Below are 14,709 nucleotides of genomic sequence, written 5' to 3'. Positions count from 1 at the left end.
CCACCTGGCATACCTAAGGAGGAACACCAAAAAACAAGACAGGAACATGACAACTCACCAACAGACAACACAAGACGGGAAGATCAAAACAGAGACAAAGAGGGTGGGAAGCTAAGACATAGCCAGCATGACAGTCCAGAAAGTCTCTAGAAAGGACGGGAAGGTTGAGCCAGGTGGGTCTGGAGTCTCAGCAGAGGGCCAGGGTGGGACCAGAGGAGGAGACCAGGCAGGCTCCAGCGGATCAGGAGTCCCGGGCAGAGGGCCAGGGCGGTGCTGAGGGGACAGACCAGGCAGGCTCCAGCAGATCAGGAGTCCCAGCAGAAGGTCAGGGCGGTGCCGGAGGGACAGACCAGGCTGACTCCAGTGGTTCAGGAGTCCCGGCTGAGGGCCAGGGTGGATCAGTCAGGTTAGGATCCCTGGTAGAAGGCCAGGGTGGTTCAGGCGTCTGGATGCTTGACTGGGGCCCTCCATTGACTCGGGATAGGAGACGGAGCCATCACCGGACACTGGTCATACTTGGTCAAGACAGGGATTAGAGTGAGGAAGGGGAACCCCACAAGGATTACTGCTCCAAGGGAAGCACGGCCAATGCAGAGGGCTCATCACAGACATTTCTCTGGGACAGCAGCAAACTCTGGGACAGTCTCTGTGGCCAAGAGAGCAGATGGCTCTGGGACAGCCTCTGTGATTGTGGCTAACTCTGGAGACTTCTGGGCTGGATCCGAGGAAGCTAGGAGGGATGTGTTTGTGGCCCAGACACACAGAAGGGTGAAGGCATAGCAGTAGAGAGTGGCTTCAATTGCCTTCGTGGCTGTATCAAGGAGAGCGAGTAGCTTGGTGATGGCCTCCGGACTGGCACTGGGCTCTGGGACAGATTCCGGGCCAACAGCGGGCTGCTGTGGGACAACAGTGGGCTGCTCTGGAACGACCGTGAGCTTTGGGTGGCAGACTGGTCCCGAGTCAGAAGTAACCCTGTGCGTCTTCCAGTCACGCAGGACAGCCAAAACATAAAAGGCAAACACAGCCCTCTTGGCCAGGGTAAGGCTGGCAGGGAAAGCCTCTGTGGCCGTGACAGGGAGAGTGGGCGACTCTGGTACAACCAGACTTTGGTCCCCCGCAGTCATGTCCTCCCAGACCAACAGACTTGAGTGAGCAACAAGAGCCCTCCTTCTCCTGAGCTTACGAGGGCGAGGCAGTGTGGGAATAACTGCCCCTAGGAGTGCTGCAGCTTCTCTGGCCGCTGAAGCTTCTTCAGCCACCACTGGATAGGAAGCAGATGAGGCAAACCTTTTCTTCCTCCCTCTCCCCGAAGGGGTCATTGGAGGACTGGGGACTTGGCAGTTTGTGAGGTGAATGGGAGGTGGGCCAAGAGGCGGAAGGCCACCCTTCTCTCCGCAATTGTAAACATACCCCACAAACTGCCAGAATGACAGTACCCCCAGCATTCCCATCTCCCAGGCAACGACAGGCTCATTAAGGCTGTTGTTGAACATGTCCTTTAGCACTGCGTCGCTGACGTTGAGCTCATCCGCAAAATACAGGAACTGGTAAGCAAGCTCCTTCACACTGTTCTCCCCTTGCCAAAGAGAAAGGAGCCTGCAACGTCTCTCCATCTGATGTTTGTGTAGTCCTCAGTTGGCTGGTTCGTTCTGTAATGGTTTGGGTGTGATGAAAGTAGGGAGGACTCAAGTGCAGGACAATGGGTTTTTAATAATTAAATAAAACAAAATACAAACAAAAACTACCCAGAGGGGGAAGACTTGATTTGACTTGACTTGACTTGACAACACACACAGGAGGAACATATATGGGTAGAATTACAACGACAAACCAGCACAGGACTGCAAACACAAGGAGAATAAGGCCAAGTTTACACATAGCCGGGTATTTAGAGAAACTAATATTTCCCCCCTCCGTTTTCAATAATAACATCGTGCACACAACATTGTTTTCAGAAAAGTTGTCATTTACATCAACCCGCATAAATACGCCGTCGAGCACCATCATAACTATGCCAAGCTGTGCGTTCACATGACGTTAATAATTTTCTGCCGCATAATGTGGCGTTTGAGAACCTAAAACCCCGTTTCTCCCAGTTGACACGGCAACACATAACCGCCATTTTCAGAAATCTCCACTTTGGCCGGAGTTTTTAGAAATAATCGTTTTCTGTGATAAAAAACGGGTTTCTCGTGTAAACGAGAGGCCAAACCGCAGGGAAATATCTGTGTTTTCCCTTCCTGTAAACGGGGCTTAAATAGGGAAGCAAACAAACGAGGGTAACAAGGGAGGACAGGTGGGGCAAATTAACCCAATAATCAGGTAATAAGATGGGCGGGGTTAGACAATCGACAGGAGAGCACATGGCACAAGGAAGCACATGACAAGACATGTGCTCACACCAAACATGACAGAAAACACAAGCACATGGCCAGTAAAGCAAATCACAAGCCATGTGCTCACACAAAATGAGATATGAACACGCAGCTAATGAAAACACTCATAAGCAGTGTTGGGTATAGTTACTTTGGAAAGTAGTTAATTAGGTTACAACGTTACCATCAATTAAAAGTAATCAGTTACGTTACAGCGTTATCTATTCATAAAAGTAACGCGTTAGAGTACTCATGCTTTACCAAAAATTAAAAGCCGTTTGCAGCGCCTCACACATGCTGCAGCTTAATTGACAGACACGGCCCCCTTTAAATGCACCTAGAAGTCGTGACTCCTGGCAATGAATAACGTCAGTCATCCGACTAAATTAACACTGCGGGATAACAATAACAGGAAAGACAGTCATCAATAGGCTATTCCACATAGCGTTTTATTTATTTATTATCACAGAACATATTAATCAAAATTCACACCTTCCCAGCCCGGGTAGCCTATGAGCACCATACAACAAGATAACTCCTGATTTTTTCTTTAACTCTAATGCATTTAGAGTTTTTCTTTAACTCTAATGCAGTTAGAGTTTTTCTTTAACTCTAATGCAGTTAGAGTTTTTCTTTAACTCTAATGCAGTTAGAAATTAACAACCAGTCAACGATCTAACAGAAATTAACAGCTAAAATCATTCACTGCCACACAGGCAAATGACAAATCGCTTAATAGCCGAACTAAATATTAATAAAGTGTAACAACGTTTGTGACTCACCTAAATTCGCTTTAACATAGTCCTCTCCTCTTACATTTACTCTTCAAAGTAGTGATTAAAACGTAGAAGAAGCAGAATTTCAAAACGTTTGTCCGACAGTCGATTTATCCTGGGAGTAAGAACGAGACTCCCGAGGCTGAAAAGTCTCTCCACGGGTGCGCTGGAGGGTGGTGGGGTATTGAAGCGCAGAAACACTGTCTTGATATTGGGGAACTTGTTCAACATATCGATCTCGACACCTGACTTAAAATACTCAGCAATTTCCATACTGCAAACGCTGTCCTCTCTGCCATCTTGCCAGGAGTTCGAAAACACACACACACACACACACACACACACACACACACACACACACACACACACACACACACACACACACACACACACACACACACACATACACACACACACACACACACACACACACACAGGCGCGTGGTAGTGGGGGGAAAAAGGGTACCGAGTACCCAGGGCCCGAGGCAGGGGGGGGGGGGGCCCTTAGAAGACGCCGAGCTGAAGTCAAAAGTCCGTCCACCCCCCCCCCACCGTTGGATAAGTCGCCGCGCTCAAATCAAGAGTCCGTCTCCCTCTCTCTCATCCCCCCACCCCCCCCCCCCCCCCGTTGGAGAAGTCGCCGCGCTCAAATCAAAAGTACGTGGCGGGGGGCCCAGCTAGATGGTTTGTACCCAGGGCCCAAAATTTGGTACTACACCCCTGCACACACACACACACAGGGGGGAGCATAGACATCATGTCTATGGGGGGGAGCAGGCCAGGGCACAGACGTATCACAGCCATTGACTTTATGATTACAGCGCTTCGGCTCCGCTGATACATCCGCAGGTGGCACAGTAGACCTAGGCATACTACTGTCGGACAAAAACAGGCTGCAGTCGGGATTTTCCTTTCCTTCAAATAACGGATTGCTTTTTTTTTTTTAAATAACGAAGTTACTGATTACTTAACGCACAAAACTAACGCGTTAAGTTACACATATCACGAAAAAGGTAATTAGAGTACTCTAACGCGTTACTTTATAACGCGTTACCCACAACACAGCTCATAAGCCATGTGTTTACACAAAACATAACAACATGAAAGCATGCAGCCAGTGAAAAACACAAGCTGCATGCAACACAGCACAAGACAAAACATGACATGAAAGCACATGAAACAAGGCACACAGACAAGACAAAACAGGAATGTCAGGGCTCTGTCACAAAACCAAGAAATAGACTAGACAGAAGTGACAGAACCCTGACAAACTCAGTTACTATTTGTGAGAAGTAACTATTAACTATAACTAATTATTTTTTCTTTTTCTAAGTAACATTTCCAACACTGTCCATAACATATAGGCTTTACAGGACCACACACACACACACACACACACACACACACACACACACTGCCCCAGCAAGCAAGCTTGTCAGAGTTAGTTATATCCCCTCCACACTGTGAGATGGAAGGGAAACAGAATGCGAGTCAGAATGCTGTCTGTTGCTCCACAGACCTTCCCCCAAAATTTCTGTGCTTCAAAGGGCAGATTAGAAGATTCATACTGTGCACATTTGGAATTATTCCGGAACCCCTAAGACCTCAGTGTGTAAATCCAAACCCTGACACCTGTATGGGTCAAAAAAATACTCTCTGAGCATGTCACATTTTTCTGTCTATTATGGTATTTAGTCCATGGGGTTTCAGCAGTAGCTGCCCCATTGTGCTGATCTGAGACCAGTTTTCTAAGCTCTTTGAATAACTTTTCAGTCTGGAATCCCCAAGCAACGAGGATGAGGAGGATGGTCCTGGATAAGATGAAAGGGCAACTTGTACCTATAGCAACAAAAGACTATGGTCTGTCATGTTCATGAGAGGACAAATATATCACGAGATCAACATCAATGGAAGCCTCACAGTCCTCTTCATTTCCACTGTGACAGAATTAATTTACTGTATTCGCTTCTACAAAGTCTCGGTAGCTAACATGGCAGAAGACCAGTATATATATATATATATATAGACCACCGGTGTTCTGATGAATGAGCATCATGTATTTGTGGAATTCCTGTTCGACCAAGGTTGATGAGTGCATAGATAGAATTGTATTTTAAGTCAGCTCTTACTTGCTTTAGTATTTTGTGTAAAAGCATTTGTTTAGACTAAATGCATTTGGATTAGGCATTTATATTAAGTCTAAATGTGTATGGTATAAATAGAAACACAACAACAGAGACAGATGGATCATCTATCTATCTATCTATCTATCTATCTATCTATCTATCTATCTATCTATCATAATTTGCTATTTTTTATTCAGAAATGACAAAATAATTTAATAAGAAATTACAGTAAACAGTGTTTATAATGTTACAAAAAATTTCTATTACAAATAATAGTTATATTTAATTGTAATATTATTTTACAATATTGATGTTTTTCACTGACCCCAAACTTTTAAATTGGATCTGAAAGTGAGAACAGGAGAGTGAGACAGAGAGAATGAGAAAATGAGACATTTATTGAGATGCTTTACCTTGGATTTGCTCAAACCATTTTCACAGCCCTGAGAGCACCTATCACCCTCCGAACAATATTGTGCTTGACCTGCCACATTTTTTTTCTAGCTCCTCCTTCACTGTCTGGTACATCTTGCACTCATTTGCCTTGTTGTTTTCATCACTTTGAATGGAGCTTCCCATTTAGACTTCAGGCTGTCTCCCACGTACTTTAGGTGATCCATCTCATTGACCTCTTGGTTTGTAATCAGTGAATGTGGTTAATGTTGCATTAGGAGCTGGAGGCCTCCTTGCATGGTCTGCACTTTAGGTCTTTTTCTCTATTGATCTTGTGCTTCCATGAATGTATCCATGATGTATTCATAGATGCTTTGCATTTCATCCTTTACTGGCGTTGAACCATAAATCCTGTCACTTGTTCTTTTCAACTTGTATTCAGCTTCTTGATACTTCAGGTGCAATGCAAATTTCTTTCTGCTAGGCAATTTCTGTCTTAATGTCGACTTCTTTCAGTTATTCTCTTGTTCAGATTAGGCAGGGCATATGAATTGTTCCTGTAGCTCAAAAAGTAGAGCATGGTGTTAGCAACATCAGGGTCATGGGTTTGCCTCCCAGGGAATGCATAAACTGATCAAATGTATAGGTCTATCTTGGATTGCAATGGATAAAAGCACTTGCCACGTAGTCTTGAGCCTATCCATTAGTGAAGATGTGCCTGAATGGTTTTGTGTCTATCCAGATCAGAATCGGCCTTGTAGCCCTTACACCTTGTGAAGTCGCCATTTGGTGCTCTTGATTTGGCCTTTAGGATCATCCTATGTGAGTTCCTGATGAAGGTCCGAAGTGTTTTCTTCGTAGTAGTGCCAGGCCTTCAAGGATCTGTGTGGCATGAGTCACTTGTTTCACTTTAGTTAATCTGGTTTTGGGGACTTAAGTTCCTGCTACCATTAGCTGGTGCTGTGAGCCATGTGGTGTCTTTCTCCAGTTCTCTTCAAAACCATTGTTCTTGTGCATTCAAAGCAATATCAATTGTACTGTTCCTGTAATCAAACCATCAAATTTTCTCCATCCCAAAAATAGTTCAGACTTTTGTCCATGATATTTTTTTTCTTTATTATTAACGATATTTGCAGTTATTGCCCTGAGAAATGGTGCCTCTGAGTGAAAATAGTTGTAGAGTTGTTATGCTTCCTCTGTAAAAGATTTTGTGAGATCAATAACAGGAGTGACAGAAAAAGTATGATTTGATTAACTTTCTATTTCTGTGTTAATGCCTGCTCTGAACCATTAACAATTACAAAATTATATTTGACTGTATATATGCCTATTATTAACTAATGTTTAAGCAGAGATTGATATAAATAGATGCACATTTTATGTATTTAAAAGTTAAATTTGTAGTTGCATGATTTTGATTGCAATTGTCTAAAGCTACGAAAAAGATTCTGTACATTACTTTTATGAAGGGGATATAGTATTGTGAAATCATGATAAATCAATTTTGAACAATATTTTAGAGTTAATTATTTTAAAAAGGTTTCAAAAAATACCTTTTTTACACTTGAATTAAAATTATCACAGTGAGAAATAAAATTACGTTTATATTTACTGCTTTGAGGCTCAGCTGAGTTAAACAGCTACAGAATAATTTTGCCATGAAGCACTGGATGAAAACCTATTTTTATGTTCACATGCAATCGTTTATGCGTGCACATGTCTTCATACCTGTGAGCGTATGTGTGACTACCATGCGCAGATAATGTTTTTTTGCCTGGGAGAATAATCTTGCATTTAAGATGCAAGTGTTTATGCTTTTGGTGTGAGTGCATGAGTCTCTGTGAGTGCCTTTGTAAGGTATGGGGAGCCAGAATCACCACATCTGTAAGCAGGTCAGTCTCTGAAGTTCCCCTTGAGGAAACCTGAAAGAGTTCTATACCACCTCTAATGATCCAGCACCATTTTTCCAAGAAAGTGGAACGTACTCTCCTGACCGCAAAAAATAAGAAGCAAATACAAAATCTCAATTATACAACTGGCACACAATAGCCTACAATATAGTCCTTAAAAATCCGTCATAACATCAAAATAAATGCCATTACCAAATAGTATTTGCATCACCTTCAAGATAATAATTTTGTTATAAGAAAGTGGATTCGTTCCATAATCTGTTAGCCATCTCATTTGCCAATGGAAGTAAATATTGTTGTTGCATATTTGCCTGAAGGCAAAAAAAAAAAAAAAAATGCACCCAGGTGAAATTAGAATAGAAAATATTAATGATTCGCTGTGGAAGTGTTATACAGGCATGTTTTATTTATTTTCATCTGATATGCCTGATTGAACTGTGTCAACAAATTCACTTGAGAGTCAGTGAATAAAAATGTAATGTCAAAATTGTTAAACATGCAACACTATGATACACAGTTAAATAGGCATGGAGTTACTTTCTTTCCCAGCCTTTTTTTCTGAATTCATAGCTCATTCACTGACCATCTTTAAATATCTTATTATTGGGGATATTGCAGGCTAGAGGACCCAACGAATCAATGTATATAAAAATAATGTAGGAACTAGATTTTCTTTCAAATATACTTAGAAATACACTACAGTGGCTTCTGGAGTCGTTTTTGTGAGAAAATGTTACTTCCGCATCTGAAAATGGGTGTGACGGGCGTGACGTAACGGGAGGGAGAGCGGTCGATTCAAACAGGAAAACAATGGATCGCAATGACATTTCGGACGGTGAGGAAATATTATTGCCGGCGATGAAGATCTTTATTTGTTGAACATCTTCGTATGCTGTCTGTGAATGAATGATTCCACAGGATGATACATTCGATTTCATTTCATTCAGGTAATACATTTTACAACCAAACAGATTATTACGCCACGATAACAACAAAGTATGACATTATCCGTTTTTTGGACATATACATTAATTTATAGGCAACAGTTTATGAAATGAACACCCGCCATACCGCGGTAATGTGTGTATTGGGCAGTGACGTGCGAACTCGACTTGAAAAATGCCTTTGCCTGCCTTAGACACAGTTAACCAATTTTAAACATGCTTGCAGAAATATACATTTGATTACATTTTGGAGAACAGACAGAAGAAGATCCATCAATGTGCATTTGATCATTGTTTGTGTTCATATAAATATATATATATATATATATATATATATATGCCTTTATGATCCGAAGTAACTAGTAACTAACTACTTGAGTAGTTTTTTTCATTGGATACTTTTTACTCTTACTCAAAGTAACTATTAAGATTATTACTTTTACTTTTACTTGAGTACAGTTTTTGGATACTCTACCCATCTCTGGGGAAATGCGAGGCAATGGTCACAGCTGAGGAAAGTCAGTGCTGCAGGGAGGTGGATGCACCCAGGCACGAAAGATAGCACCGTCCTTTTTTTTGTTAGGAAACCGGTGGACTCGATGTCCTCACAGGCAGTTTTTGCAACCTCCACAAACACATTCATTTACCATGACGATGATAAATTAAAATACAAAAACTACCGAAAACACTGATTCACGACCGCTCTTACTGAATACCAACCTATTCTGCACTGAGCGGACGCAGAGCACACTTACAACGCCCTCTCGTGACGTAAAATGACGCAATGTTTAAAAAAAGCGTTTTTTTACGAGCAGTAAAAGAAACGTTCACTTTATCTACTAAATTGGTACCCTTATGTCGTTTTAAAACATTTTAAATCCTGCATTAACTTTTCATGTGGTATTTTCATACAAGGTTATATATTCATTTAGATTATTTTTTGTACCTGTAATATGCCCAAATTATCAATACGCAGATAGACAGACTGATATAAAAGGAAAGTGTAATGCAGGGATGCAATTATTCATACCATTATAAGGAAAGAGGAACTTTTGAACACAAATAATTTCATTACAGATTTCATCTGTAAATTATTAATGGCTCAGGTCAAACCACATCATCCTTATCCATCAACACATTCCGTTTTGACATTGATCTTTTCCCCCCTGTGCCTTCCGTATCTGTTGCCTCTGAAGGACAGGAACACTCCAGTGCTTATTTTAGCTGCTCTCTGAATATGAAGATCCTTTAGAATTGGACCACTCAATCTGTCCATCAACCCTTGAGAGACTGGCAGATGTCACTGAGGATTCATTTCAAAGTTTGTGCATGGAAGTGCAATGTGGAGTGCTTCTGTGTGAGCTGGGAAGATTTAGACCCTGTGGTGTGTGTCTGGGCAAGGATGTTCGTGTGGGAAAGATTGTATCCTCTGTGTGTCATTTTGCACCTTGCATTGCCCTTTTTTAACTCATTATGCCCATGTGAGTGACTGTGAGGTGATCTATCACACACACCTCACAGTCACAGACATATACTTTATTTCATTTTATTAAAAAAGGTTAAACCCCCCACATTTTTCAATTACCCTGATGCAGAATCTGTTGAAACCTTATAATGTTGAATGGTGAACAGGACAAAGATACAAAAGAGAACCGATGTGATCTTTCATAATAAGGCTGTGACATTTTATCAAATTACATTATGCTGTCTCGTTTTACAATAGTGGAATTTTCTTGAAATTGAAACTTGAAAATCATCTCATCAAGGCATATCAATGACTTGTCACATCGTTTTTAGAATTTACCTCTAGTTAAATTCATAAAGAAAATTGTTGAGGAATTTGTTCTCAGAAAACAAATCTTGTAGAAATTTGTCCGGTCAGACAAAGTTAATAAATGATTATTTATTCATACATACATCAATATTTAACTGACACATTCATATTCATTGAGACTAAGAATCCATACTTATCATAAAGTAGATGTATTAGAGATAGGGGAGTAATTTCTCTTGAAATCATACACAAGCACATGCTTAACTTCATCTCTCGCTCAATCATCTTAAAAAAAGAAACAAAACAATCTTGTATATAAATATTATATATTTTTTTGTATTTATTATTCTACCTATTTTCTTACTGGCTCCATTCAAAACTAAACAATTATGTGTATTTCAACTCTCATCCTTGAACCTTACACAGTAAGATGCTCTCTAACAGTGCACTTTTTTCCCCTCTATACCACAGCCAAATACAAATTATCAAATCAATACATACAGTGCTAAATGTCAAATACAGAACATAAATTATTAAAGAACAGTCATCTCAGTCACTCTCTTACACTTATTCCTTCTGACAGGCACACTTCAGGTGTAAAAGCTGATATGCCATTCCATACTGCCCATAGCACTTGGCCAGCTCTCAGCAGTCATTGATGCGGGTGTCAAGTCCGATACATCACGGGCTATCCACTAGAGACGTAGCAATTGTTACGTGACTGCGGGATGTGGCTAAGATTAAATGTGTAACTAAGTTTGGGGTCAGCGGGCACTAGACAGATCCCTGCTATTAGACCGAGAGGAGGGAGACAGTGAGGCAAAATTAGCTGCATTGACTCAGTTGCAGCACGAGAAGTGAGAAAATCTGAGAAATGAGAGACGTGGAAAAGTTTCTCAGAAGGGAAGAAGCAGAATGCTGTTGCTGGTTACTCAAATGTAATAGTCATACAGTGGACGAATGGGCTGGAGCCTCAGCACTGACTTGGAAACTTGAGAGAGTGTTTTTTCATCACTAAAATAACATTTAACATCAGATTTATGAACTCCCTCAAAGAAACAAAAAACAAACAATCTGTATATCATGAAGTTTTTTTACTGGTTGTTGTATTGACACAATATCTTTGAAAAGTCTTTCTCAGTCTCAGCCAGAAGCTGGAAATATTTATTTCCTCAGGCTTTCGCTGGGGAGACAAAACTATAAAGTATATGATTATCTTTTAAAAGTACTGTTTTATAACAGATATGAAGAATAGGGAGTAAACAGTGGCAGGGATCTACTCACATTAAACTCGCGTGGGCCCTCGGCTGCCATATGAATCCATTTGTTGCCCTGAGGCAACAAGCTTCATCTGTGCCGGGAGTTTGAACGCCTAGAGAAATGAGCGTCCATGGTCTTTGATCTAAGTCTCTCGTGCGTGATTGTATCTTTGCAATCCGAAGCACTTGGGCATGCTCGGTAATTTACACTAGCCACAGCACCAAAGTGCATCAGCCACTGTTGGTAATTGTACCTTTTTTACACAAATTACATAACGGATGTCCTTTTTAATCTAAACATCCAATCACAGCCACAATCAGTAATAATGATAATAATAATAAAATCATAAAAAGTTGATAAATGACAGAAGCTTTTCTGAGAAATGGAGATAGCCCTCCCGAAAATGACAGTGTTTCTTGTCATCCTAAAAGTTTAATGCAAAGCTCATAATATGAAGTCTGGTCATAGTAAATGTAATGTACAGTGTCTGTCTGCCAGAAAAAGGGATCAGGGTAACAGTTTATTTTGATGTCCCCCTTCAAAAAGTTGACTATAAGTAACGTTGCACCTACATGTCAACACTTTACAAGTACATGTCAACTTATTCTACAAACCCTAACCCCTTATTACACTAAACCTACCCCTACCCTTAACAGGCTATATGCTTATATCCAGCCTACCAGACAAGAATATGCAAGCATGCGGGAAGCATGTATTTAGAAAGTTACAGAGATCACATTAGCAGGCAAAAGGGTCCATTGTCAGTATGCACAGCTCACAAATAAATCACTTTCAAACCAAACAGCTTTCCATTGGTCAACACGGCAAATGTGTGACCAATGAAATCAATGTCGGGAAACTCTCTCCCTCACGCAAATCACGACTGTGTGGGTTCCTATTGAAATGACTGGATTTGACATAATAAAAACTTGCTGAACAATGGTAAATGTGATTGCACCTTTAGAGTTTCTCATGCAGAGAATTTTGTGCTTTTAAACGGTGTGTTGAAAGTCAGAGCATCTGTAAATTTTCCAACTTCATGAATGTTTGGAGTGGGTTTGCTCTCTACAGGAAGATAAACATGGAAAACCTAGTGTGGAGCTCGAGCTAAGTGATAACAGAACAGTTTGAGTTTAGGGAAAATCTCTGTAACTCTACTCCACTGATAAAGTACACTGTTCCAGACAGCTTTCCAATCTGTATTGCTTGCCGATATGCAATTTTTAATGCTTGGTAAATGAAAAAATATACAAAATAAATGGCTTTTTTTTTTTTTAAAGTAAACTACATGATATATCATTGGTTAAGTGTGGCATCATGACCATACTGCCATTTTGATATTCGGTACAACAGCACTCACATCTTGACATAGATCTTAATATACATCAAAACAACTTAACCACAACCACCCAGCAATTATAAAGGTAATAGCAGCTGTTTAAAGGGTGATAAAGTGAATGCGGCAATCTATTGGTTGTAGGCATTGCAAATTTCATTCAGTGCAGTCCAATGGCAACTTGGAGAGAGAAAGAGAGAGAGAGAGAGAGAGAGAGAGAGAGAGAGAGAGAGACGCCTGATACAGCCTGAGTCTCTTTCCCTTTAATCTCTTTTTTTTTCAGTCAGTGCTGCCTCTTTCTATGGAGGCAATCAGATTCTCTACAATTTAATGTTTCTCCGCAGTGATTTCAACGAATTACCTTAATCTATGTTGGTCATTTACATCAGATATGTTGAACAGTCCCCGGTGAGCCACCTCTCTTTCGGACGGCAGCATCACGTTGGATTTTAACAGGGGCAGAACGGAGTTAGATTTTTTTCCCTTGTGTGGCACATACATTTTGACCGTACCTCGGGAAGTCGGGCGGCAGGACAGAAGCCGTACAATGCAGACAGCTACTGCAAAGGTAAGACACACGAGCAGCCGTGGAAGTTAAAATAGCCCATCTCTATGGTGTGCATACACAGTTGAACTGTTTGTCTGACGCCGCGTTCACGGTTATTTCCCGCTGCTTCACAAGATTTTTCCCCTCTTTCTCTCGCTCTCTGAAAGCTTCATTCATCCGGACCATGTAACGATTTTGCTTTGAGTGTTTAATTCGCGCCGGCTACACGCGCTGTATGATCTGCATGAAAAAGGCTGGCCGTATAACCTGTTTCAGTAGTTTTTTGGGCAATACATTTTGCGTTCGATTTTTTCGTCATTTAAATTAAGTAGCCTATTATCAATAAAACCCTTATATTCTGCTTTCCAATATTAGTCGTATCCACATTTAGATTTGAAAAGCAAGTAGGCTACTGCACGAAAGAGTCTTTCATATGCGTCATGGGAAATAGGCAAAATGTACGCACTTGGACAACCAGTATATGAGGGGAAATGGCTTTACAAGGGGAATCGTGTGGCAGAACTAAGCATTTCAGTAGGCTATAGCACTACTTACCTGTGGCTAACCAAAGCTCGGTACAGTGAGATATGCTTCATGATTGTTTTCCTCACTAGTGCACATCCATATGCGTGTTAATCAGACACTCGGCTAAAGATGTGGTGGCGATAAATCGTTCGAAATTTCGTTTCTCGAGAGCCATAATATTGGATCAAGCTTTGAAAAAGGCGAGGTTAGACTTCTTAAAACACATAATATAGTCGCGATAAAATACAATATCAGTCTGAGACTGGACACTTAAGGTGCGCCCAGACTGAAGTAGATTTGGTTAAGCGATATGGTTTGTTTTGTAACTTGACTCTCGCCTATAGCTTTGCTGTTGGCTACAGAATAACTACATTCTCCTATAAAGATGCGGTGACTCCGGACTTTCATCACAGGGACCACTGTTTCAGCCGAATCTATTCCGCTTATGCAGCGGTGAGCCACAAGGTGGTACTGTGGACATCTCCTGCATGCGTGTTTTGGGGATAGAGTGGGCCGCCTCTCGAACATTCGCACTGTACAGCATTTTAACCTTCACTTCTGTCAGTATGCGCGGCAACTGCGTGACATCATGTCAGACTGCGGTGAAATAATACTTAAGGAAGTGCAAACAGCTTCATTCATTCTACCCGAAATACGTTAATTAACTATAGGTAGGCATTATGTAATTGTGTCCCTAGACCTGGATAATTTGACTTGTAACTTAGGCAACTAATACAAGTTTT

General features: G+C 41.1%; 2 protein-coding genes across 3 annotated transcripts in view; both read left to right on the top strand.

Moving 5' to 3' along the window:
* Positions 1-14,709, top strand: part of LOC143753933 (uncharacterized) — a 379,044-nt gene that overhangs the window by 13,033 nt on the left and 351,302 nt on the right. The window lies entirely within an intron of this gene.
* Positions 13,097-14,709, top strand: part of nlgn4xa (neuroligin 4 X-linked a) — a 207,120-nt gene continuing 205,507 nt past the window's right edge. For both annotated transcript variants that reach the window (XM_077246789.1, XM_077246790.1), the window contains exon 1: positions 13,097-13,462. The gene's annotated coding sequence lies outside the window, so the exon portion shown is untranslated. The remainder of the gene's footprint in view (positions 13,463-14,709) is intronic.

The sequence above is a fragment of the Siphateles boraxobius genome, unplaced genomic scaffold (genome assembly GCF_051911475.1).
Source record: "Siphateles boraxobius isolate OS27281-9 unplaced genomic scaffold, OSU_SipBor_1 29, whole genome shotgun sequence".
NCBI lineage: Eukaryota > Metazoa > Chordata > Actinopteri > Cypriniformes > Leuciscidae > Siphateles > Siphateles boraxobius.
This window is presented reverse-complemented; position numbering and strand designations above follow the sequence as displayed.